Source organism: Myodes glareolus, chromosome 8 (assembly GCF_982192425.1).
Source record: "Myodes glareolus chromosome 8, mMyoGla1.1, whole genome shotgun sequence".
NCBI classification, from domain to species: domain Eukaryota; kingdom Metazoa; phylum Chordata; class Mammalia; order Rodentia; family Cricetidae; genus Myodes; species Myodes glareolus.
The window spans coordinates 20,079,427-20,104,619 of NC_142033.1; the positions used below are offsets into that span (position 1 = coordinate 20,079,427).

Here is a 25,193-nt window from a genome sequence, read left to right on the forward strand (position 1 = left end):
TGTGAAGAGGATAATGGAAAAAAAGAAGCAAGAAAGAAATGGATGGACCTAACATGTGAACACTTTAAGTTGATAAGTTAAAACAAACACATGATATTCTTAAATATTCAATTTCTTCCATCCACAATGCTCTCTATGTATTCAATTGAAAACCTCTTATCATTGTTCCACTGACACCACGTGCCACATCTGTCACTCATTCATCACTCAACTAATTCTCCTGTAGACCCTAGCATCACCTTTAAAAGAAAACAAAAGGTGCAGCTCTCTTCGTTACACTACTTTGAACTTGGATGATTCTTTCTGTGAGTCTTTAAAACAATTTATATAATTCAATATAATTTTCAATGTTAAAAAAACCCTGACGATTTGATCACTTGATTACAGATTTTTACTTATACATAAGAATTCTGATTATTATATTTTCTGTTGTTCTTCTGATCCTAGATCATCCAAAAACTAAAGTCACATGTCAGTTTCAAGATTCTGCATGTGCAATCTTACAAAAAATGATGACCTCAGGAATGGTGGTCATAGTGCTTCCTTGAGAAGAAGGAATGTAGATACATGTACTCATCTACCTTTTAGAGCCTTTGTGGACTAGATTCTGATAACCAGCTATTCAACTACTTCTTGGGCTTATGAAAAACCAACTGGTAAGATGAACCAACTGACTGTTTTAGCAGATAATATCACTCAGGTTAGTCTATCAACTGTGAGTCAAACAATTCAATTGCTAGTCATCTGTTACCCCAGGGACATGTGTAGGAACAGGCTCTTGTCTATCTTCTCCAAGGGCTTCGGTCATTAGAGTTTGTTAGGTGCATTAGCAAGGTATTTAAGAAATTATACATATGTGAATATGTTCATCAAATTCTTATTGAAATTTCTTTAAGATGAACTCACTAAACTACTTATAAGCGGTACAATTAATCCATCTTGGGTTCTGTGTTGAGAAGTTTCTGACTAACCTCTCGCTAACCAATGTTCTTACTACTATTCAAACATCTTAGAAACAACAGTTATGCAAACAGATCATTGACTCCTGAATTTGCTTCATTACAAAACATTTGTCATTAAACATTGACATGCAAATATGATTATTTAATATTTGCTTTTACTATCTCCATTAGATCAGAAGTTCAATGTGGTCATTTAGTGCCTTTGCCTTGAGCAACTCCAGTTATATTTTAACTCAAGATTTCTCTTCTTAGATATAAGGATAAGCGATGACACAGGGGACACACTCTGAACAGAAGGTTTGATGTCTCAGATGTTGGTGAAGTGGATGTCTGTTTTGCTGCTTCTGCAAATGGGTTGTTACATAAGATCTTGGAACTCTGGGAAGGTATTGTTATGGCCAATGGAATACAGTCACTGGATGAATCTAAAGACAATACTGGACGAACTTGTACAGAGCGGACATGAAGTGACAGTTCTGAGACCTTCAGCTTCTATCTTCCTTTATCCCGAGAAGTCACCTGGTCTGAAATTTGAGAGTTTTCCTATGTCTATCAGTAAAGATGATCAGGACAAGCTTTTTACAAAGGCTGTGGATGTATGGACTAATGAAATACCAAGAGATTTGTGTTTATCCTTCTCTCCTTTGCTACAAAACCTGTTTGAGGAATATTCTAGTAGCTATCTAAGGCTTTGCAAAGATACAGTTTCAACAAACAACTTATGACAAAAATACAGAGATCCAAGTTTGATGTCCTTGTCTCAGATGCCATTGCTCCCTGTGGGGAGATGATAGCTGAACTTCTCCACATCCCTTTTCTCTACAGTCTTCGAGGCACTCCTGGCTATACAATGGAAAAGTACAGTGGAAGATTTCTAGTCCTTCCCTCTTATGTACCAATAATTTTGTCAGGACTAGGTGGCCAAATGACATTTATGGAGAGGGTAAAAAATATGATGTGTATGCTGTATTTTGATTTTTTCCAGACATTAAACGAGAAGAAATGGAGTCAGTTTTACAGTGAAGCATTGGGTAAGTTATGTTTCTCCTCAGTAGCTCAATGACCTAAATTTCCCAAGAATTTAAATCTATAGTGATGCCCATGAAGTGCAAAATGAAGTGACCTTTTATAGGTGATCAAATGTGATAGGATGTATCTACCAAACTCACTGTAATGGCTCATAATATTGATCAAAAAGAATCAGATTATCAGACCTGTTACAGGACATTCTATGAGGTATAAAGATGCAAAGAGAAGCATGTAGACTTTTCTTAAGTGGTCCTTTACTCATTTTGCTGTAATTTTTAATCTATTTTAATAAGTCACTATCTAGTTAACCAAATCATAACTAATGTATATTAAGGAATGAAATATTTTACACTTTCAATATGTATATAATATTGAAGAAATTATTTTCTATTGCATAGGCAACTTTCTTTATTTAAAACTAAACTGTGGGGTCTGAAAATATAACCAAAGGTAAAGAGTATTTTTCTGTTCGTTTTGAGTACCTGAGTGATGTTCCTAGCACCCTTCCAGGTCCAGTGTCTTAAAATTGCCTGCAAGTTTCACTTCAGGGGAACGGCTTCCCTTTTATTGTATCTGGCGATTCCTGAATAAACTTAGTATATATTCACACAGACACATGCATACTTAAATAAAAAATATAAATTATAAAATATTTCCCCTGTATTTTCTCAAGATTTCCTTTACTCTTAAAGATACCATGTCAATTCACATACTTAAAAGTTGAACTGGGGTTTCTACCAACACCATACTTTTTTACTGTGTACTTTTCTAACATCCATTTTTTTAACCACTATGAAAGCATGAATACACACATACAAGGTCTGTATTTTTTGAAGTCCTGTTTTTTTTGTCCTCTTAAAAAATATTTCATTGGTTAGACTGGCCAAAATTTTTATTCACATAATTTCTGAAAATATTGTGATTGTTTTTGTAAGATAAGCACCATTAAATTTCTTAATATTAAACAAAGATAGAAGCACTAACCAAGAAATTCAGCAATTCATAAACGTTAAAGCTCCTTTAACAAAACAAAAAGAAGGAATGACTATAAATTACCAGAACCCTGGAGAAGTCTGGTCATGGACTTTTGGACCTGGAATGTGTATTTATATTTGCATTGTTCCTTTTAAAGGTGTAGAGAGGATTAAAATGTGTGCTGTCTAAATAGTGGCTTAGGAAGTATCGCAATAACTATTTCAAGCTAATGTAGAAGCATTAGTTAATTTTTACAGTTTGCTTTAAAAAAAGCCTAAACTGACATTTTTGTATATTATGTGAGCAACAAATCATTACACTGCAAATTATGTTGCATATCAATAAACACTGGTTTTTAAATGCACATGTTCTATATCAAGCATATTTTCTTCCATCATTTAAAAAATATATTTTATATTCAAATGACATTCCTGTCAACTTTTCTCCTTCTCACTTGTTCATTTCTCCTTCTAGGAAGGTCCACTACCTTAACTGAGACAATAGTCAAAGCAGAAATGCGGCTCATTAGAACCTACTGGGATTTGGAGTTTCCTCGTCCAACCTTACCAAATGTTGACTATGTTGGAAGTCTCCACTGCAAACCTGCAAAACCTTTGCCAAAGGTAAATACGTTTTTTAGATCTCTTTCTTATTTGGTTTCCTTTCTGGTAAACATGATTCTACAGCTTTCATTAGATTTTTATCCCAGGGATGGAGATATATAGGAAGTTGACTTAAGCCTCCTACTAAGTAGGAGGTCAATAAACTCAGGAAACAATGTGATGGACCTGGGAAATATTCCGATCAGTGAAGTAAATTTGGTCAGTTAGGTTACTTAATTTGTTAGCTGTGGAGATTGTCCCATGCCACGGAGTCTGCATCACCACCTAACCTTCCACGAGTTCTATATTGTTCTAGGGGTTAAAACACAGATGCACACACAGATACAGATTTCGAGTCATTCTCAAGAGGATAATGCCCAATTTATTCAAACTCAATCCAGGGTTAAATACTTTTCCCCAGAGGAGAGAAGGAATCCCTCTTAGCCAGGAGTAAGAATCAAGGTGTTGAGTGCTAGGCACCAGTGGCAGGAACTTTCAGCAGGGGTTATTGACCTGGGAATGCTGACAGATAGGAGGAGATTCAGGGCGCCTGTGAGAACCCTCTTTAGCAGGTGAAATTTCCATAGCAAAGATGGAAATAAGGTTCTGAACTAATCCTCTCTAGCTGGAAGAATGAGCAGGGGAAGCTAAGTTGGTTAGAGTAAACAATTCTTGCATCCTGTACTTTGGCCTCCAGGAACAGGGAAGACAGGGCCTCACAGTTAGCAATTGGGAAAAGTCCTTTCCAAGCAATTATGAGGATATGTTTGAATCACAACACCCAGGTAAAAAGTTGGGTGTCCCAGCACAGTACAATGACATTAGCACTGAGGTTGCAGAAACAGGTTGATACTGGGAGCTTGCTGGCCACTAATCTGTTAAAAAAAGGTAGGATTTGTGTTCATTGTGAGACAGTCTCAAAACCTATGTTGAAGATTAGTAGAGGAGAACATCAGATTTTAACTTTTGGCTTCTATGTGCTAAACAAAGCCAAGGAATCTCCCCAGCAACCCTGACACACACACATACATACCCACACATATAAGCACACACAGGGGCAGAGACACATAAGAACACAGACACATATGTGCAAACACATACACAAGCACACACACATGTCCGCACTTGTATACACAAACACACATGCGCAAACAAGCCCACACACATATAAACACATGCAGAGAGAAAGAGAAGTTAAGTCAGTTAAACTCATCAATCAAAAACTGTTCATTACCAAAAGTTATGATTAACATATATCTTAAAGATTGTTTATATCTGAACAAACAGATCAGACATACTTCTCTCTAATCAGTAAATTTTGGATATTACCCTTGAAAATACCCTATTTATACAAAGTATCAGAAAATTATTACATACTATATGTTTATCATGCAGTTATTCTTGTTTCACAAATATTCAAAACATTTTACTAATCATAGTAGGAAGTTTGTGAAAATAATCGCACTGTACATACTATAACATGAATATTATTTCATCAAACACTAGTTAATAATATTAAATCAGCCATTATAGGAGAAAAAGAAAATAGCAAGGGAAAAAATAGCAATCATTTCTGTAAGCAGAAACTTTGTAAATAAAGCGAAAATTTTTGAATGCTTATAGAATATGCTTACACCCCTGAGTTTTAATTTTGCCAGGGGAAAATATTTAGAATATCACTTGGATAATGTGTGAGTATAGTTTGTGTGGGTGACTGCGAAGTTCAAAATCTTTGATATCATCTTGTTGGCCTTTCGTATGTTTTAACACCACTATACTAAATATTCTATAAACACTTCAATTTTTATTCTCTTTGTTCCTTCATAAATGTTTCATAAGTGATTATTCTACAACTGTATTTTGTCAGGAAGCAAATTTTCTTCACAGGAAATGGAAGATTTTGTCCAGACCTCTGGAGAGCATGGTGTTGTGGTGCTTTCTCTGGGGTCAAGGGTCAGCAACATGTCAGAAGACAAAGCCAATGCAATCGCATGGGTGTAACATGAGGGGCCGGCTTGTTGGGCTATCTATTCCTACCCGGTACCCCACAGCTGGCAAGTCCCAAGGAAAAATCACACACAGGACTCCATAAGGTTATAAACTGATTGGCCCATTAGGTCAGGCTTCTTGTTAACTCTTATAACATATATTACCCCATTATCCTTATCTATGTTAGCCACATGGGCTCAGTACCTTTGTCAGTGTGACAGCTTACATGTTGTCTCTTCGTCTGCTCAGGAATGCCGAGGGAGCTCTGCTTCCAGAATACTCCCAGTATCTTTGCTCCACCTCTACTTCCTGTCTGGCTTTCCCACCTATAATGCTTGCCTGGCCAATCAGCGTTTTATTAAAATGATTGACAGAATACAGACAATTCTCCTGTATCACATGGGCCCTTGTCCAGATTCCACAAAAGGTGAGGGAAAGCATTCCATGGGAGGTGACTCTATACTAAGTCTGTGAACGTCCTTGAAAGATCTGATTATACAAATGATTGTGTGAAAGGAAAAGTTTTAAGGAAGCTCTGATTTCCCTTAGCCAAACAGATATCCACAACAGATGTTTCAATAGTGCAGAATGTGTTTTTGACCGAGAGTGACTTGCATATAAACACAGTGATCAAAGTGAGAACATTCTGAAAGGCTGGCATGATGATGACATTGCTATCAAGAGTATGTAGACATAGTCACATTCTTCAGAGTCACTTGTTCTATTTGTTGATTACTTAAAGTCACTGCATACATTAGATTTTCAGGGTGAGTTATTTTGTATTTAGCATTTCTATCAGAATAACTGTAAGCAGGTGTTGAAAAAGTTTGAAATGCAGCATGACTCTGCGTCCTAATTTTGGAATAGGCCTATTCAGTGTACAGTTGAGAGGGACATTTAAAGGAGAGTTGTCCAGTCTCACCAACTGTCAATCAAAGTACATTTTTGGCTAATTGACAGAAAATGCAATAAAAGAAAAAATCTACTTTTTGGTTTGTCTGCCAGTATTTGTAGGAGAAATATCCAAAGAAAAAGTAGAGACAGGTGCTTCCCTCACAGTGATGTCTGCATTGTAAAAGATGAAACTCACCACTCTGCTCTTAACCAGTCAGAGTGAAAGTCCTAACACACAAGGAAGATATAGGGAGCTTGTGTCTATGACACTACACAATATACAAATGCCTCTCATAATTTAAAATTAAATAATTATAATTCTTCAATTACTACTCCGGATATGTTAGTCAGAAGGGTACTTCAGGTCGGGGTTGAAGGATGAAGGGAAAACCAGGAAGACAGGTCATCTTTGCATATTAAATAAGCATCTTAGCAATTTTTCCAATGTTTGAACCTAACAAATCTAAGCCCATCCAAAGGAAGGCCTCCTTCACGGGCTCTAAATTATTTGCTGCATAGTATTAACACATAATAGGGGATTTTGTCAATCCATTAATATCAAAATGAGATTCTTTATGGTTGAATGAAGAAAAAGAAAAGCTAAAATGCATCTTATTTTGGGGATGAATATGTATAGTAAAAACTATTTTTTACAAATGCAAAACTATTACATGCCAACAATAGATGTCTTTAGGTAAACCAGCCTGTAAAGCTTCCATTGGCCACATGTGGCATTAAAATTTTATAAATCCATCAACCATCTACATTTATCAGATTATTTTTTAATTACAAAACCAGGAGATTTCCAGAGAGAAGGGGGACTCTATTTGCCGTTTTTTACTATTCTCTGACGACCTTGTGAAGATCCCATATCTTTTTCTTAGAAACAGGACATCGAGATGTCCACACAGGGTCAATAGGTATATATATATAATTTATGTATATATATATAATTATGTATATAATATATACATAAATATATACATAAATCATATATATAATTTATGACTTCTATGAAATATTAACTCATACTTATGTCCCCATATATGTGGAAATATAGGCCCCATAATCTCTTGCTTCTGTTTTCCTAGTCTTTTTCACAAACGTTCATTAGAATTTTGATTGTGGAGAACGGATATCATTAGATGTGGGAATATAGATCTCTGCATGAGTCTCTTGTAGAAAGCCTCTTTACCAAAATTAATCAGAATATGAGTAACACAAGGCTGGAGGATTTTCTTTATGTCTTGTAATATTGTAGCATCCTGTTTAATCTTTTAGAACTCATAGTTCCCAACTTTATTAGGGTTGAATTTATCCCCCCATAACAAGCTATCCAAGTATCCATTATTCTACGGTTATAATAGAAACATCAGTCTCATCATAACAAAATAATACTGTAAACATTTTTCCATTTACTTTTAAGTACAATGATGGTTTATCATTTTCCTTTAGTAAGGTTCTTAAATCAACATAGTCTTACTTGTATTGAATCCTTGCTCACAAAGCATGTTTCTTTGTGAAAGGCTATATAGACATTAGTAATAACTGCAGTTTTTCTTCTGGTTAAACGACCAATTAGTAGGCACTCTATTCTCGACTGCAGTTTCCCCTGTTAAATCTTCATCACTGCATCACTATGATTGCATTCAAGGATAAATTACTTAAGCACAATAAAAGTCCAACTCTTTGAAGCAGTATAAGTTGCCAATATTCTGTGTGTAACCTTAAAGGACATTGAAGAAAGGAAACGGCAAAACTTAAAGGCAAGGACTAACAATAGCAACCTTTCCTTGAATGACATCTTGAAACAAAAGACTAGTTTGATTATAATCTGAAGTCTGGCATCAATGTAGTTATTTTTGCCTTAAAAGCCTCTAATTTTGTGGATTCCTTAGGGGACCCGTAAACATATTTTTCTACTGTTAGCTGGCATTCTTTTTGTTTCCCGGCAATGTATTAACATCCTTATCAAAATTATTTCAACATTTCTTAACCCATGTTTTCCTACCTTGCATATAGGGTAAAGCTTGGAACTCATTGAATCTGAACATACAATTATAGGAGCAATTTACATTCCAATTCAAGTGGTTACTTTCCTAACATCTATTTTTTAATGCATAGATTTTTATACCAGCTAATTTTGCTCTCTGTTTGTTGATCCAAACACTCTAAAGTAAATTAACTTCAAAAAATTCAGAACACTTTCTATCTCTATTTGAGGAATGATTAATCCTTGGCAATCTTTATTAACATTATTAAAAGCTAAGTGTTTTTTTTCCAAAGTTTATTAAATTATAAAAGTTTCCATTTCTGCCCCACCTCCCAACACCCTCTCACTCCCTCCACTCCCTCTCATCCTCCCTCTCCATCCCTAAGAGCAGAAAGGGTTTCCTGCCCTGTGGGAAGTTCAAGTTCCTCTCCCCTCCCTCCAGGTCCAGGAAGGTGAGTATCCAGACAAACTGGATCCCAAAAATCTAGTATATGAGGAAACAAGTCCCAGTGTCATTGTCAATGGCTTTTCAGAAAGACTCCGGGCCAGCCACATTCAGACAATACAGCCACATTCAGGAAATCTGGTTGGATCACATGCTCGTTCAGTCCCAGTTCAACTGGCCTTGGTGAACTCTCATTAGATCAGTCCCCTTGTATCAGTGGATGATCGCACCCCTCGCGGTCCTGATTTCCTTTTTCATGCTCTTCCTCCTTCTGCTCTTCATTTGGACCTTGGGGGGCTCAGTCCGGTGCTCCAATGTGGGTCTCCATCTGTGTTGCCATCCATCGTCAGATGAAGGTTCCCTCTGGTCTTGCCTTCTTTGCTCACGTTCTCTTTCCTTCTGCTTCTTGTTTGGACTTAGGGAGTTAAGTCCAGTGATCCAATGTGGGTCTCTGTCTCTATCGCCATCCATTGCCAGATGCAGGTTCTATGGTGATAAGCAAAATATTTATCAGTATGGTTATGGGCCAAGGTCAGTTCAGGCACCCTCTCCTCTGTCCAGAGAACTATCTGGGGATCTCTCCTTGGACCTGGGATCCCATTTATAATCAAGTCTCTTGTAAACCCTAACATGACTCCCTTAGTTGAGATATATTCTTCCCTGATCCCATACCCATCCTTCCTCCCTCCCCCCATCCCAATCCCCCGAGCTTTCCCCATTCCTCCCCTACTCCCTTCTCTCTAATCCTCTTCCCTTCCAACAATCCCCCCACCCCCCCAATGTACCCGAGGTTGCCTGGCACTCTTGTCTACTTCCAATCTCCAGGAGGATAACTACATGATTTTCTTCAGGTTCACCTTCTTATTTAGCTTCTCTAGGATCACAAATAATAGGCTCAAAGACCTTAAATTATGGCTAGAATCCACTTATGAGTGAATACATACCATATTCCTCTTTTTAGGTCTGGGTTACCTCACTCAGTAAAGCGTTTTCTGTTTCCATCCATTTGCATTCAAAATTCAAGATGTCATTGTTTTTTACTGCTGAGTAAAACTCTAATGTATATATGTTCCACACCTTCTTTAACCATTCTTCTATTGAGGGGTGCCTAGGTTGTTTCCAGGTTCTGGTTATGACAAATAGTGCTGCTATGAACATAATTGAACAAATACTTGTAACATGTCGGCCGACTTTTTGGGGTTTCTGTCCCGCCCGGTACCCCACAACCGGCAACTCCAAGTCAAAATCACACACAGGACTCCATAAGGTTATAAACTGATTGGCCCATTAGGTCAGGATTCTTGTTAGTCCTTATAACTTATGTTACCCCATTGTCCTTTTCTATGTTAGCACATGGCTCCATACCTTCTCAGCTAGGCAAGTTACATGCTGCATCTTCAGTGGTCTGCGCAGGAGTGGCAGATGAACCTCCCTGCTTCCCAGAATTCTCCTGTTCTCATTGCATCACCTCTACTTCCTGTCTGGTTTTACCGCCTATACTGCCTGCCTGGCCAATCAGCGTTTTATTAAAATATGATTGACAGAATACAGACAATTCTCCGGCATCAAATGCTTTTATAGAATGATAGGACATCTCTTGGGTATATTTCCAAGAGTGGAACTGCTGGGTCCTGAGGGAGGTTGACTCCCAGTTTCCTGAGAAACCGCCACACTGATTTCCACAGTGGCTGTACAAGTTTGCATTCCCACCAACAATGGATGAGAGTTCCCTTCTCTCCACATCCTCTCCAGCATAGGCTATCATTGGTGTTTTTGAGTTTGGCTATTCTGACAGGTGTAAGATGGTATCTCAAAGTTGTTTTGATTTGCATTTCCCTGATCGCTAAGGAGGTTGAGCATGACCTTAAGTGTCTTTTGGCCATTCGAAGTTCATCTGTTGAGAATTCTCTGTTGAGATCATCACCCCATTTTTTAATTGGGTTAATTAGAGTTTTAGTGTCTAGTTTCTTGAGTTCTTTGTATATTTTGGAGATCAGACCTTTGTCTGATGAGGGGTTGGTGAAGATCTTCTCCCAGTCAGAAAGTAGCCTTTTTGTCTTACTGACAATGTCCTTTGCTTTACAGAAGCTTCTCAGTTTCAGGAGGTCCCATTTATTCATTGATTCTCTTATTGTCTGTGCTACTGGGGTTCTACCTAGGAAGTGATCTCCTGTGCCTATGTCTTATAGACTACTTCCCACTTTCTCTTCTATCAGGTTCAAAGTGGACAGATTAATGTTGAGGTCTTTAATCCATTTGGACTTGATTTTTGTGCATGGTGACAAATATGGATCTACTTTCATTCTTCTACAGGCTGATATCCAGTAATGCCAGCACCATTTGTTAAAGATGCTTTCCTTTTTCCATTGCATACCTTTAGCCCCCTTGTCAAAAATCAAGTGCTCATAGGTTTGTGGGTTAATATCTGGGTCTTCTATTCGATTCCATAGGTTGACTTCTCTGTTCTTATGCCAATACCAAGCTGTTTTCAATACTGTAGCTGTGTAATAGAGTTTGAAGTCAGGGTTGGTTATACCGCCAGAAGTTCCTTTTTTATATAAGATTGTTTTGGCTATCCTGGGTTTTTGTTTTTCCATATAAAATTAATTATTATTCTCTCAAGGTCTGTGAAGAAGTTTGATGGGATTTTGATGGGGGTTGCATTGAATCTAGAGATTGCTCTTGGTATAATTGCCATTTTTACTATGTTGATCCTCCCAATCCAAGAGCAAGGGAGATCATTCCATTTTATGGTATTCTTCTCAATTTCTTTCTTCAAAGACTTAAAGTTCTTGTCAAATAGGTCTTTCACTTCCTTGGTTAGAGTTACCCCAAGATATTTTATGCTATTTGTGGCTATCGTAAAAGGTGAAGCTTCTCTGATTTCCCTCCCTGCTTCTTTATCCTTTGTGTATAGGAGGGCAACCAATTTTTTGGAGTTGATCTTGTATCCTGCCACATTACTAAAGGTGTTTATCAGCTGTAGGAGTTCTTTGATAGAGTTTTTTGGGTCGCTCATGTATACTATCATATCGTCTGCAAATAACAAGAGTTTAACTTCTTCCTTTCCAATTCGAATCCCCTTGATCCCCTTATGTTGTCGTATTGCTATTGCTAGAACTTCTAGCACTATATTGAAGAGGTATGGGGAGAGTGGACAGCCTTGTCTTGTTCCTGATTTCAATGGCATGACTTTGAGTTTCTCTCCGTTCAGTTTGATGTTAGCTGTCGGCTTGCTGTAAATAGCTTTTATTATATTTAGGTATGATCCTTGTATCCCCAATCTCTCCAACACCTTTATAATAAAGGGATGTTGGATTTTGTCAAATGCTTTTTCAGCATCTAATGAGATGATCATATGGTTTTTTTCTTTCAGTTTATTAATATGATGGGTTACATTGATAGATTTGCATATGTTGAACCAGCCCTGCATCTCTGGAATGAAGCCGACTTGATCATAATGGATAATTTTTCTGATGTGTTCTTGGAATTGGTTTGCCAGGATTTTGTTGAGAATTTTTGTGTCAATGTTCATGAGTGAGATTGGCCTGTAATTCTCTTTTTTGGTTGTGTTTTTATGTGGTTTTGGTATCAGGGTAACTGTAGCTTCATAAAAAGAGTTTGGCAATGACTCTTCTGTTTCTATATTGTGAAATACCTTAAGGAGTATAAGTATCAGCTCTTCTTGGAAGTTCTGGTATTATTCTGCATTGAAACCATCTGGCCCTAGTCTTTTTTTTGATCGGGAAGTTTTTGATAACAGCTTCTAAATCTTCGCGACTAACAGGTCTATTTAGATTGTTCACCTGTTCTTGATTTAACTTTGGTAAATGGTATTTATCTAAAAACCAATTCATTTCTTTTATATTTTTCCAACTTTGTGGCATATAAACTTTCGTAGTAAGATCTAATGGTTCTCTGAATTTCCTCTGTGTCTGTTGTTATGTCCCCCTTTTCGTTTCTGATCTTATTAATTTGAGTGTTCTCTCTCTGCCATTTGATTAGTTTTGCTAGAGGTTTGTCAATCTTGTTGATTTTCTCCAAGAACCAACTTTTTGTTTTGTTGATTTTTTGGATTGTTTTCTGTGTTTCTATTTTGTTGATTTCAGCCCTCAGTTTGATTATTTCCAGTCTTCTACTCCTCCTGGGAGAGTCTGCTTCTTTTTTTCCAGAGCTTTCTGGTGTGCTGTTAAGTCTCCAATATATACTTTCTCCGTTTTCTTTAAATGGGCACTTAGTGCTATGAACTTTCCTCTTAGAACTGCTTTCATTGTGTCCCATAGGTTTGAGTATGTTGTGTCTTTATTTTCATTAAATTCAAGGAAGACTTTAATTTCTTTCTTTCTTTCTTCTTGACCAAGGGATGATTCAGTAGTTGACTGTTCAATTTCCACGCGTTTGTAGGCTAGAAAGCCTACAATTGTTAGGCTTGTTCGAATTGTTACTGAATTCTAACTTTATTCCGTGGTGATCTGACAAGACACAGGTGGTTACTAATATTTTTTTGTATCTGTGGAAGGTTGCTTTGTTACCGAATATGTGGTCAATTTTTGAGAAGGTTCCATGAGCTGCAGAGAAGAAGGTATATTCTTTCCTATTTGGGTGGAAGATATCTGTTAAGTCCATTTGATTCATTACCTCTAGTAATTCTCTTATTTCTCTGTTGAGTTTCTGTTTGATTGACCTGTCCATTGGTAAGAGAGGTGTGTTGAAGTCTCCTACTATTAGTGTGTGTGGTTTGATGACTGCCTTGAGTTCTAAAAGTTTTTCTTTTACATAAGTGGGTGCTTTTATATTAGGGGCATAGATATTCGGGATTGAGACTTCCTCCTGATGAATTGTTCCTGTTATGAGTATGAAATGTCCATCTCCATCTCTTCTGATTGATTTTAGTTTGAAGTCAATTTTGTTAGATGTTAGAATGGCCACACCCGCTTGTTTCTTAGGTCCGTTTGCTTGGAAAACCTTTTCCCAACCCTTTACTCTGAGTAGATATCTATCTTTGTGGTTGAGGTGTGTTTCTTGTAAACAACAGAATGTTGGATCCTGTTTTCATATCCAATCTCTTAGTCTCTGCCTTTTTATAGGTGAGTTGAGTCCATTAATATTAAGTGATATTAATGACCAGTGGTTGTTGATTCCGGTTATTATTTTTTTTGTGTGTGTGTGTGTAGTAGAGTTTGTGTGTTTCTCTTCTTTGAGTTTTGGTTGTGAAGGGTCGCTAGATGTCTGGGTTATTGTAGGCAGTGTTGGCAATGTTGGATTCCTTGGGTTGCGATTTTCCTTCTATTACTTTCTGTAAGGCTGGATTTGTTGCTATGAATTGTTTAAATTTATTTTTATCCTGGAATATTTTGTTTTCTCCGTTGATAGTGAACGATAGCTTGGCTGGGTATAGTAGTCTGGGTTTGCATCCATGGTCTCTTTGTTTCTGCAGTACCTCTATCTAGGATCTTCTGGCTTTCATGGTTTCCATAGAGAAGTCCGGTGTAAGCCTGATAGGTTTACCTTTATAAGTTACTTGACCTTTTTCCTTTGTAGCTCTTAATATTCTTTCTTTAATCTGGATGTTTTGTGTTTTGATTATTATATGGAGAGGGGATTTTTTTTTGATCCAGTCTATTTGGTGTTCTGTATGCTTCTTGAACTTTCATAGGAATATCGTTCTTTAAATTGGGAAAGTTTTCTTCTATAATTTTGTTGAATATATTTTCTGGGCCTTTGATCTGCAGTTCTTCTCCTTCTTCAATTCCTATTAATCTTAGATTTGTTTTTTTTATTGTGTCCCAGATATCTTGAATGTTTTGTGAAGAGATTTGTTGGATTTGCCGTTTTCTTTGACCAGAGCGTTTATTTTCTCTATGGTATCTTCAGAATGTGAGATTCATTCTTCTATCTCTTATATTCTATTGGTTATATTTGATTCTGTATTCTCCATTCGTTTACCTAGGTTTTACATATCCAGCCGGTTCTCAGTTTGTGTTTTCTTCATTGCCTCCATTTCAGTTTTCAATTCTTGAACTGTTTCCTTTACCTGAACATGTTACATTTTGCAGGGAAAAGGAAGTCCCACATTTGAATTTAACAAAGATATGCCTGAGGATTCGCCTCCCTCACAGGCTCTAAAGCCTTTCCTGCATAGTATTGACACATAATAGGGAATTACGTCATGCCTTGAAAGTAATAGATTACAGATATCAGAGTTAAGCTTCTTATCATTAAATGAAGGCAGAAAAAACCCAAACTGTTATTATCAGAATGAATATATATATAGTATAAAAGAAATCTTTCAAATGCAAAACTATTAAAGGCCAATCTTTAATAATTACTGTCTCTAGATAAACCAGACTGTAAAGATTCCATTGGCCAAATGGTCGCAATAACATTTCATAAGTCATTAAATCATCTCTATTTGCCAGATTATTTTTTAATCATAAAACCAGGAGAATTTCAGAAAGAGAGGTCTCTATGTGCCTATTCTCCACTGTTCCCTGTAGACCTTGTAAAGAGCTCATATCTTTTCTTTAGAAACAGACCACACAGTGTCACTAGATTTTATTTAATTTTGACTCTTATGAAAACCCAAGTCATGCTTATATTCTTATCCACATGGGAATATAGGTTCCATAATTCCTTGTAACTCTTCCTAGTCCTTTCATTTTCAATAACTCAATATTTTCATTAGCAATTCTGATTGTTAAGTTGACTAAAAGTTACACTGATATAAACTTGAGGTAAAGAGATCTCAAATCCCACCCCATAGTGACATACTTAATCCAGCAAGACCACACCTCCTGACATTGCCACTCCCTTAGGGGGCCATTTTCTATTAAACCACTACAGAAACTAACAAAAGGCAGTTTAAACTTTATCTGAAAGACAATAGCAAGCAGTAGTGGTTAACCAGAAATAGATCCACTCTATCTGTGATACCTGGAGGGAGGGTAAAACACACTTACCAAAAAAAATTAGCATTTTGAAGAAATTGAGGTCACAAGACTCTTGACAGGTTTCTTAGAGTGCTCTCTGAAGCACTCAGAATTCTGCTCATGTGACTCCATTCCTGGATCATGTTCCAAAACTACAATATGCAAAATTACTCTTTGGATAAGCCAGATGATTCCATATTTTTATTAGTCATCACATTGGCATTGTTTCAAAGAACCCCAGACCAAGAACAATTGTGGATCAGGAATATTTGTCACAAATAAGTAATCAAAGCCTAAAACCTTGAAATTCAATGAAAATAACATAGAACAGAGAATACAAGTAAACCCACAAAAGTATTTAAAATATAACACTTCTAAAAGTAGATATTAGAACTGCCAAAATATGTTCATATAATTGTGAGTTATTAATAATGTACCATTCTTCTCTGAAATTGAATTATATCACCATGGGAGTATATTAAATATTTTCATGCATCATTAGCTATCTCAATTGTCCATGCATCTCTGCTTAGAAAAATGATGATTATGTTCAGCCTGCCTGAATGTAAAAATAAGCACAGACTCTGCTGGCACAATCTTCTTCTCAGTCTCTCTAGAGTTCTCAATGTTTACCCTTTCTGATGTTCTCATCCATTTTTATGGTAGGTATTTACGTATGTTATATTTAAATATAAAAATATCTATTTTTACAATTTCTATTTTGGCATCATTTCTCCCTTTTCATTATTCCTCCAAATCCTCTTATATCCATTCTTCTTGATCTCTTTCAAATTCACAGCATCATTTTTATCAATGCTGTTACATACATATATGCATATATAAATAAAATTTATTTAGTCTGTTTAATGCTAAATTGGCTCAAGCAATAAACATGATCTAATCTTTAACAGGTTCTTTGGAGATTTGAGGGCAAAACACCAGACACCTTAGGACCCAATACCAGAGTTTACCCATAATGACCTTCTAGGTAAGACTCTCAGAACAAACATAGCCTAGTTGACTTCAAAATCCTTTATATTACACTTAGTGAATGTATTATTTATTTAAGATAACAAGTTCTGGTATGCAGTTGATCACTTTTCATACTCATTTTCTCTTAGCTACCATGTACCCCATGTGTTCATCTGTAAATTACAATTTCATAGCTCAACTTTCAAGTCCACAGCAATTCTGCAAAATATCTCTCTGTAAATTTAGTTTCTTCTCACTCTGAGAGAAGAAAATATTGTACCAAGGTTCACATAGCTTTACTTGGGATGAAAAGTGAGGGGAAAGAGTTGTGTGGTGAACTAAATTAATAAATTGAATTAAGTAAAATTAATTTTCATGTAGAAAATCCCCTTTCAGTTCCTGATAGTGAACATTTCTCATTTCATGTCTAAGACTGCTAATTAATCTCAATCTGAATTCACCTTATTATATGTCATCCAAAAACCAAAGCCTTTGTAACTCATGGAGGAGCCAATGGAAACTATGAGGCGATTAATTTTGGAATCCCTATGATTGGCATTACTTTGTTTGGAGAGCAGCATGATAACATTGCCTACATAGTAGCCAAAGGAGCAGCTATTTCATTAGATTTCAGAACAATGAAAAGGGCAGATTTGCTCAATGCACTGGACACCATCATAGATAATACTTTGTAAGTATACCTTTTGTAATGTATATTTGTTGGTATTTGTTTTTCATTAATCATGATTCTCACTGAAGGCCAAAGGAGCAAGAATTATCCTAAAGGCAAAAATAATGGAAGATACAGAGACAAATTAGGGTATGATTCTGTGTCATAGGTTTTTTTTTTATCTTTTGTTATTACTTTTTATTTTCATGTGGTGCTTTATATTTCATTTCTAAGTAAATTATAATTTTCTTCAATGTGTAATCCTTCTAATTAATCTTCAAAACAGTTTGTCCAACAGGCATATGCCACCAGCTATGGACAATTTTTATTTTCAATTCTTTTAGTAAAGTAATTGTTCAGACTTTAAAGGATAGTATAAAACTTTAATAGCCAATAAGTAAAGTGAAATAAAATATTAAAAGGGAGAGCCATTTATTTGTTCCATTCCATCTAGACCCGAAATAATCACACGGACACTATATCAATTAAATCACTGCTTGGCACATTATCTCTAGCTTTTAATTGGCTAACTTATACATCTTAATTTAATCCATTTCTGTTAATCTGAATATCACAACATGGCAGTGGCTTAAAGGCAAAGTTTCAGCACATGTGTCTCCAGAGTCAGCTCCATGGCATTTCTTTGACTCCACCTTCTTCCTCCCATGCTATAGGCCAAGCCAGTTTCTTATTCATTAACCAATAAAAGCAACACAGAGACAGAAGGACCTCCAACACCATTTTCCCTTTTCTATTTAAACAAAAAGGAAGGCTTTCACATAGTAAAATTGCATTTAATAATACAGTCACCAAGCAAGAATTATAGTGGTGGAGGAGGTCCTTCTGTTTATGTGTTGCTTTTATTGGTTAATCAACAAAGAAACTTCTTGGCCTGATAGGGCAGATCTTAGGTAGGCAGAGAAGACAGATCTGAATGTAGGGAAGAAGGTCAAAGTAGCAGATGTCATGGATCCCCTGCCTGAGATGGATGCTGGTTAGAAACTTCCCAGTAAGCCACAGTCTTGTGGCAACACACATATTAATAGAAATGGGTTCAATTAAGATGCAAGAATTAGCTAGTAAGAAATCAGAGCTAATGGGTCAAGCAGTAATTTGATGAATACGGTGTCTGTGTGATTATTTCTAGTGAAAGCTAGCTGGGTGCCCGGGACAAAACAATGTGATCCTGTCTCCCAACATTCCCCATTTTCTGTTTAAAGAAAAAGAAAGGCTTTAACAGGAAATGTTAAAGATATTTCTGCCTATATTGTCAGTTTGCCAGTAACGTTATTCTGTGTCCTGCAGAATGTTTGCCAGACTCTTTCATGTAGCAGCAACCCCAAAGTATCTCCTCATCTTTAGGCAAGTTCAGCAGTCATTTCTCTGCAGGTCCTGCATGTCTGTTTATGTGGCCACGCAGGAGCAGTTTCTTGTCCAATTGCCTAACAAACTTCATAAGCAGCCTATTTAATGCCCATCTTCTTCTTGAAGTAGCTTGTGCTGCCAGGTGCAGAGGTGTCTCCTTGTCATGGAAAGCCCTAATTTCTTAAAACATTTAAATGTCATTTTCTGAAGGTCTCTGAAAGATTTGAAGGATACCTAAATGAAATATCTTTCTATATATCTAGAAAACCTAACATGACTACAAGCTTGACTATTATAGTTGACTATTAACCTATATTTCTTACTTATTCATTACACTATTAAATGAACAACACAATCACAATACCTTAATCAAGAGCAGAAATATACATATAATTAGATTGACCTTAGTTTGCATCATTAAACCAAGACCCCTACAAATGCAAATCTCTTTAGCATATCCCTCTTTAAATACAAAGACAAATTTATAAATAATAGTTAAGAATTTGAGTATAGTTTTTCTCCAAACTGCTTCTTGCTGGTTATTGGACAAGATAATTATGAATGGTGTTCAAGGTAACCTTTCAGGGGTCTTTATCCATCAACAACACCAATCTGAAAGCAATCCATAGGTTCTCAACATCTGTGGAAACAAGAAAAGAATCTCTTTTCTTAGGCAACCCAACCTTAAACTCAAATTTGCTAGTTGTGATACCTTTATAATATACATGCTGGTTTAGCTTAGTATCCCATACAATGAAATGTCTCTGTACTTAGCTCCTTTACAGTCAAAAAACTCAAAGAAAACACAATAATATTCTATTATCTTTCTGTGACTTATTTTTCTTTACTCCTTTTTTCTATGATTGTCTATTCTGTCTCCTTAAATACTTTGTTTTTCATATAATTTCCTTATTTACAACTCTATGTACACCTTTCTTTCTCTCCCCCTAGGCTACGTACATTTATCCAACACTGTGACCCATTTAGACATCTTTTATTTCTGAATCTTTCCTATTTTGTATCTATAATTTTTCACTGTTCAGGAGTGCTTCTTAAGTTGCTCAGTGCTTCTTAAACTTAAACTGTGCCATTACTGTGGTATATATGGTACTATCTGCTTGCCTGTCCTGTCTAAAACTCAAGCCTCACAATAACTGTGATATATATAAAAGTAAATGCTTGCTTGGTACAGTCCAAAATGGCAGAGCTGTTTGCTGCCTAAGAGAGCCGTGTCCACAGGCCCATTCTCAGGCACACAGTCAGTCCATGCTGCCATTAAGCAAGTTGCAGCAGTACGATCACAAACCCTATCCAAATAGCTGTCTCCCAAATTCCTGGCGATAACACTGCCAGGAAGACCAGAAAGCTGGCATTTCAAAATGGTCACAACAGAATCAGAAAATCTTCTCATAAGGGAGCTGCAATACACTGCCAGCAAACAGCAAGAAGCTGTGATAAACTCTGTATTATTGTGTATAGAATTCCTTTTCAAGCTTTCTCACATTTTACATGGATTTTAGTCCACCATATTGACCCCAATTTGTGGGAGGGGAGAACCACTTGTTGGTTTCCAGCTGTCTAGACCCAAAATAATCCCATAGAAAGTGTATTAATTAAATCACTTCTTGGTCCATTAACTCTAGTTTCTTATTAGCTAACTCTTATTAATTTAACCCATTTCTTTTGACCTTCTTCTTGCCACGAGGTCATGGCCTACCAGCAAAATTTCAGCACGTCTATTTCCAGGAGCTTCATGGCATCTTTCTGACAATACTTTCTTCTCCCATCATGCAGTCTAGCTTTCCCTGCCTAATCATATTTTCCCTACCATAGGCTCAAAAGGTTTATACATTAACCAAGAAAAGCAACACATAGACAGAAGGAACTCCCACACCATTTCCCATTGTTCAGATATAGACATGCTGGAACATTGCTGGTAAGCCACTGCCACATGGTGATATAAAGATTAATAGAAATAGGTTAAATTAATATGTAAGAGCCAATAAGAAGCTAGAGCTAATGGGACAAATAGCGATTTAATTAATGCAGTTTCTGTTTGATTATTTCAAGTCTAACCTAGCTAGGTGACCAGGTACCAACAAGCAGCCCTCCTTGCAACTATAAAATGTAAGAGGTGTTACCAGATATTGCACACCTAAAAGCCACAGGAAAATATTGCAGCAGAGAAATTAGATATTATAAAAGAGATAGGTACCTTTTATGAAAGTTATAATACATCAAAATAGCATAGATATTAACATAAAAGTAAGTGTATGGTTAGATATTTAAATATGCAACCTGTTTTAGGATAAATTTAAATAATGAAGACTTCTTATTTTGAAACAAATGAACATGTTGATAATTATTTTTCTTTGATTAAATAAATCCATTTAGAAACTCTTTCCAAAAAGGGCGTTTTTAGAAAAAGAATATTTCTTTCTGACTTTTAGCATTACTTCAGTGCCTTAAAAAATTTCCTGTGGAATTAGGACCAGAGTGAAGTCTACCTCTTTTCCTGTTAGCATGGCTACTCGTGTCATCCTTATTCAGATCTTGTGGAAGAAACTGCTTGTTTGTTCCCAGTCACTTAGACTTGAAATAACCAATCAAAAATGATATTAATTACAACACTGCTTTCTGTATTAGCTTATGCACATTTTTTGCTAGTTCTTATATTTTAAATTAACCCATTTCTATTAATCTGTGTATCACCGTGTGCTTTTGGCCTACCAATAAAGACCTGCTATTTACCTCCCCCTCGGGCTTCATGACTTCTTTCTGACACCACCTTCTTTCTCCCAGAATTCAGCTTAGTTTTACCTGCCTAGCTCTGTTCAGCCCTGTCTTGGGCCAAGTCACTTCTTTATTAACCAATCTTATTCACAGAATACTGTGATAATACTATGTAATCATTTTTAATGTTCACACAAAAAGATCCACATCAAGTACTTGTTTAGGGACTTATTTGGCTGGGAACAAATATTGATTTTCTATTTATTCAGATTTTGTTAGGGTCCTTTTTTTTCAGAATGAGTATAGGGTTCATACTTATTCTAATTTTGTTAGGGACCCAAGTTGTTACAAAGACTATAGGTGTCATCATTATTCAGATCTTTTTAAGTACACATGTTGTTGAGACTTAGTTGAATGTAGTTTATCAAAGAAACAACTTCCCAGTACTTCCCTCTGGCTTTTAAAATCTTTCAATTCTCTCTACTGTTTTATACCACAAAAGCTAGTTTTCAGGTAAGGCTTGTCATGTCAGTTCCAGCTGAGATGTCTCTGGACTTTGCTTCTGAATTGAATGCTCATTCAGCAATATAAACTTACCTTCCACCTTTGGAGAATAAGCACCATCAATAGGCTCTATGTTTAGGGAGTCTCTTTGACAGACTCTGTCTGACAGACAGACAGAGATGATTTCTCTTTTTTGGTAGTAAGTTTTGTGTAAGGAGTTCTTTGATTCTTCAATTGAGCACCATCAGTATAGAAGAGAAAAATATCATTAAAATTATATATGTATATTTATACATAAAATGAATGTGTTTTGGGAGAATTTAATAAATTATTTATAGTACAATTTTTCATGGCCTTTTCTGATGTCTTTATTGGTACTTTATTACTACCTGCCTTTCTTTTGTATTAACCTTCCTCACCTAAACTAAGGAGTTTCCCCTCTTCTCATTTCCCAATCAGATAAGTTACAAATTAAGTTTTAAACAAGTGTAACATGCATACCAACAAGTGATGATTATTTAATGAGAATAAATTCATAATTCTCTCATTTTGTTTTGTAAATCAAAAAACAGCAATTTACCATTATTACAATTGCTACTTTTGCTGCATTAAACTGACATCAGAGTTGATGACTTGCCTTTATAAGCCTTTCCTTCATATGCTCATCAATAATTATTTCAGCATGAGAATCAAGTACACCTTGTATTTGATTTTCAGTGTGAAATTTTTACACCTCATACTTCTAAAATTACAATGCTATCAGAAAACAAATATCAACAATAAGTGTAAAACTTAGGCTTGAAAGATGCCTCTGTGGATAAGGGAAGGTCTGCCCCAGCAGCGGTCTAGAGTTCTGTTCCCAAGATTTGCATCAGTTGGTTTCAAACATCTGTAACTCTAACTCCAGCAGATCTTATAACAAACATATGCGCACACACACACACACAAACACATACACACACAGTTTACACACTTTATACACATACTCTCTCACACACATATTTAAAAGTAATAGCAAAAATTTATTGTAATTATACTTAACAATAAGAATAATAAAAGTAATAAAAATTTAATAGAGTAACAGAGTTGAAAATTATTCTTCCTATTAACTTTATCAAATATTTAAAGGCCTTAATTAGAAAAACATAAAAGCACTGAGAAGCAGCTATTAGAGCTAATTAAGAAGAACCACGACACATTTCAAATTAAAAGCACTAATCACTGATAGATGTACCATAAAATTCTCATTTTAATCTTTATCAAATTTACACAGACATGCACCACCATGAGGATTCAAGAGTGATTTGACTTCTAATTATACATACTGAAACTAGTACACATTTTGCACAGAAAATTGCTAATATTTGCTTATGGATTACTGAGGTTTTATATACCCGAATAATTTCTCATTTTGATTTATTTTGTATTTAAGACTTAACTGTGTCTAAACTCTACTTTAGGAATGTTTGATCTTATTATTTTTCTTTTTCAATGCTTAATATTGCATGCTCAAGGAACTCAGACATGCCTCTGAACATGAAACAAAATATATTTTCCTTCTATACGGTGTGATTAACTTTAATGTTTACACAAAAGTTTACACATGTTCATTTTTCATTTCATATGTAAGTTAATGATTGCTTTCTTTCTATCAGCTATAAAAAGAAAGTTATGTGGTTGTCAACCATTCATCACGACCAGCCCATGAAACCCCTGGACAGAGTCATCTTCTGGATTGAGTTTGCCATGTGCCACAAAGGGGCCAAACACCTGAGGCCACTGACACACAACCTCACCTGATACCAGTACCACTCTCTGGATGTGATTGGATTTCTGCTGGCCTGTGTGGCAGCCATGGCTTTCCTTTTCATAAAATCCTTCTTATTCATTTATCAAAAGTTTGTAACAATTTGAAAGAAAATGAAGAGTGAGTAGAGAAGGCACATGAACTACATTTCAGCATCATTCTAGTTTATGAACGACCTTCTGAACATTCACTGATTACTCTATCAACGCATATCTTCATTAGAGGGGAAGGAAGAAATAATGAAATTATATTATATCTCACAAAATAAAAGACATAATGAAAAAAGCTTAGCAAATGATAAGGAACATCCTAGTAAGCATATTTCCTCTATAGTATTTTCTTCAGTGCTGCCTACTGAGTCCTGCTTTGAACCCCTCGCCTACATTTCCTCAGCAATGGACAGGAAGCTATGAGATGAAATAAACCTTCTTCTTTATCAAGCAAAAACAAACAAAAACAAAATTTAAAAACTAAGGAGAGGCCTCGGCATGATACAGGGCATGCAGCATTATGATAAGCAAAAATGTGGTGGAGAAATGAGACAGAAAGGGATGTGGGAGCAGTTTGTTCTCTGTGAAGACAGGTAGGACTGTAGACATCAAGACAACAAGGTATGGCATGATGAGAGAGGCCTGTACTGCTATCGAAGGCCATAGTATTATCTAAACCTGTGCTATGTAGAGACCTGTGTGATGCCATGCCTAAAAAGTGGCGCTGGTTTCCGCCTTCCACCTTCCTAATGATGAGTGCTCTCAGTTGTGAACAACTCCATATACGGCTAATGCTAAAGATCTGGCTTGCTTCCGCATTTCTGAACCTATCTGCATTTCCCACGTGGTTGGCTACCCAGAGGTTATTTAAGCTGGGGGCTGGCTTTCCTCGGTGTGAGAGGTCAGAAGATGGTTCAAAGGTCCTGAATAAGCTGCAGAAAGAAGAGTCCGGTGTTGCGTCTTCCTTGCTGAAGAGGCGGGCGCGACAATTGATGGCCCGTACGGAGAACAACAAGTGGCAAGAACAAAAAGTGGCATACGGGGAACAACCTCTCATCTGGACTCAGAACTTTCTGAGGGCAGGGTAGTGCACTGGTATGTTCCCACTGATAAGGTGGGAATCCGCTACAAAAGCAGGGTTAGTGACCGCATCAAGAGTGGGGTTAAAGTTCTGCCACAAAAGTGGGTAGTCTGCTCTCCTCTGTAGATGGAGAGTGAACAGGGAGAGTTCGCGTACAGCTAAAAAGGATAAATGTGTACAGATCTATGAAATGTTTATTGTGGTGTCTTTTGTGTTCTGGACAGGAGAAAGACATTTGGTTTTAGGAACTGCT

At 36.4% G+C, this 25,193-nt stretch overlaps 1 pseudogene across 1 annotated transcript; it reads left to right on the top strand.

Moving 5' to 3' along the window:
• The first annotated feature begins 1,260 nt into the window (after positions 1 to 1,260).
• On the top strand, positions 1,261 to 24,005 carry LOC148121116 (UDP-glucuronosyltransferase 2B17-like; annotated as a pseudogene). The gene is made up of 7 exons (XR_015738543.1): positions 1,261 to 1,993; positions 3,441 to 3,589; positions 5,456 to 5,559; positions 5,957 to 5,984; positions 16,730 to 16,805; positions 17,250 to 17,481; positions 23,718 to 24,005. The product of XR_015738543.1 is annotated as a UDP-glucuronosyltransferase 2B17-like (transcript).
• The last annotated feature ends 1,188 nt before the right edge of the window (positions 24,006 to 25,193 follow it).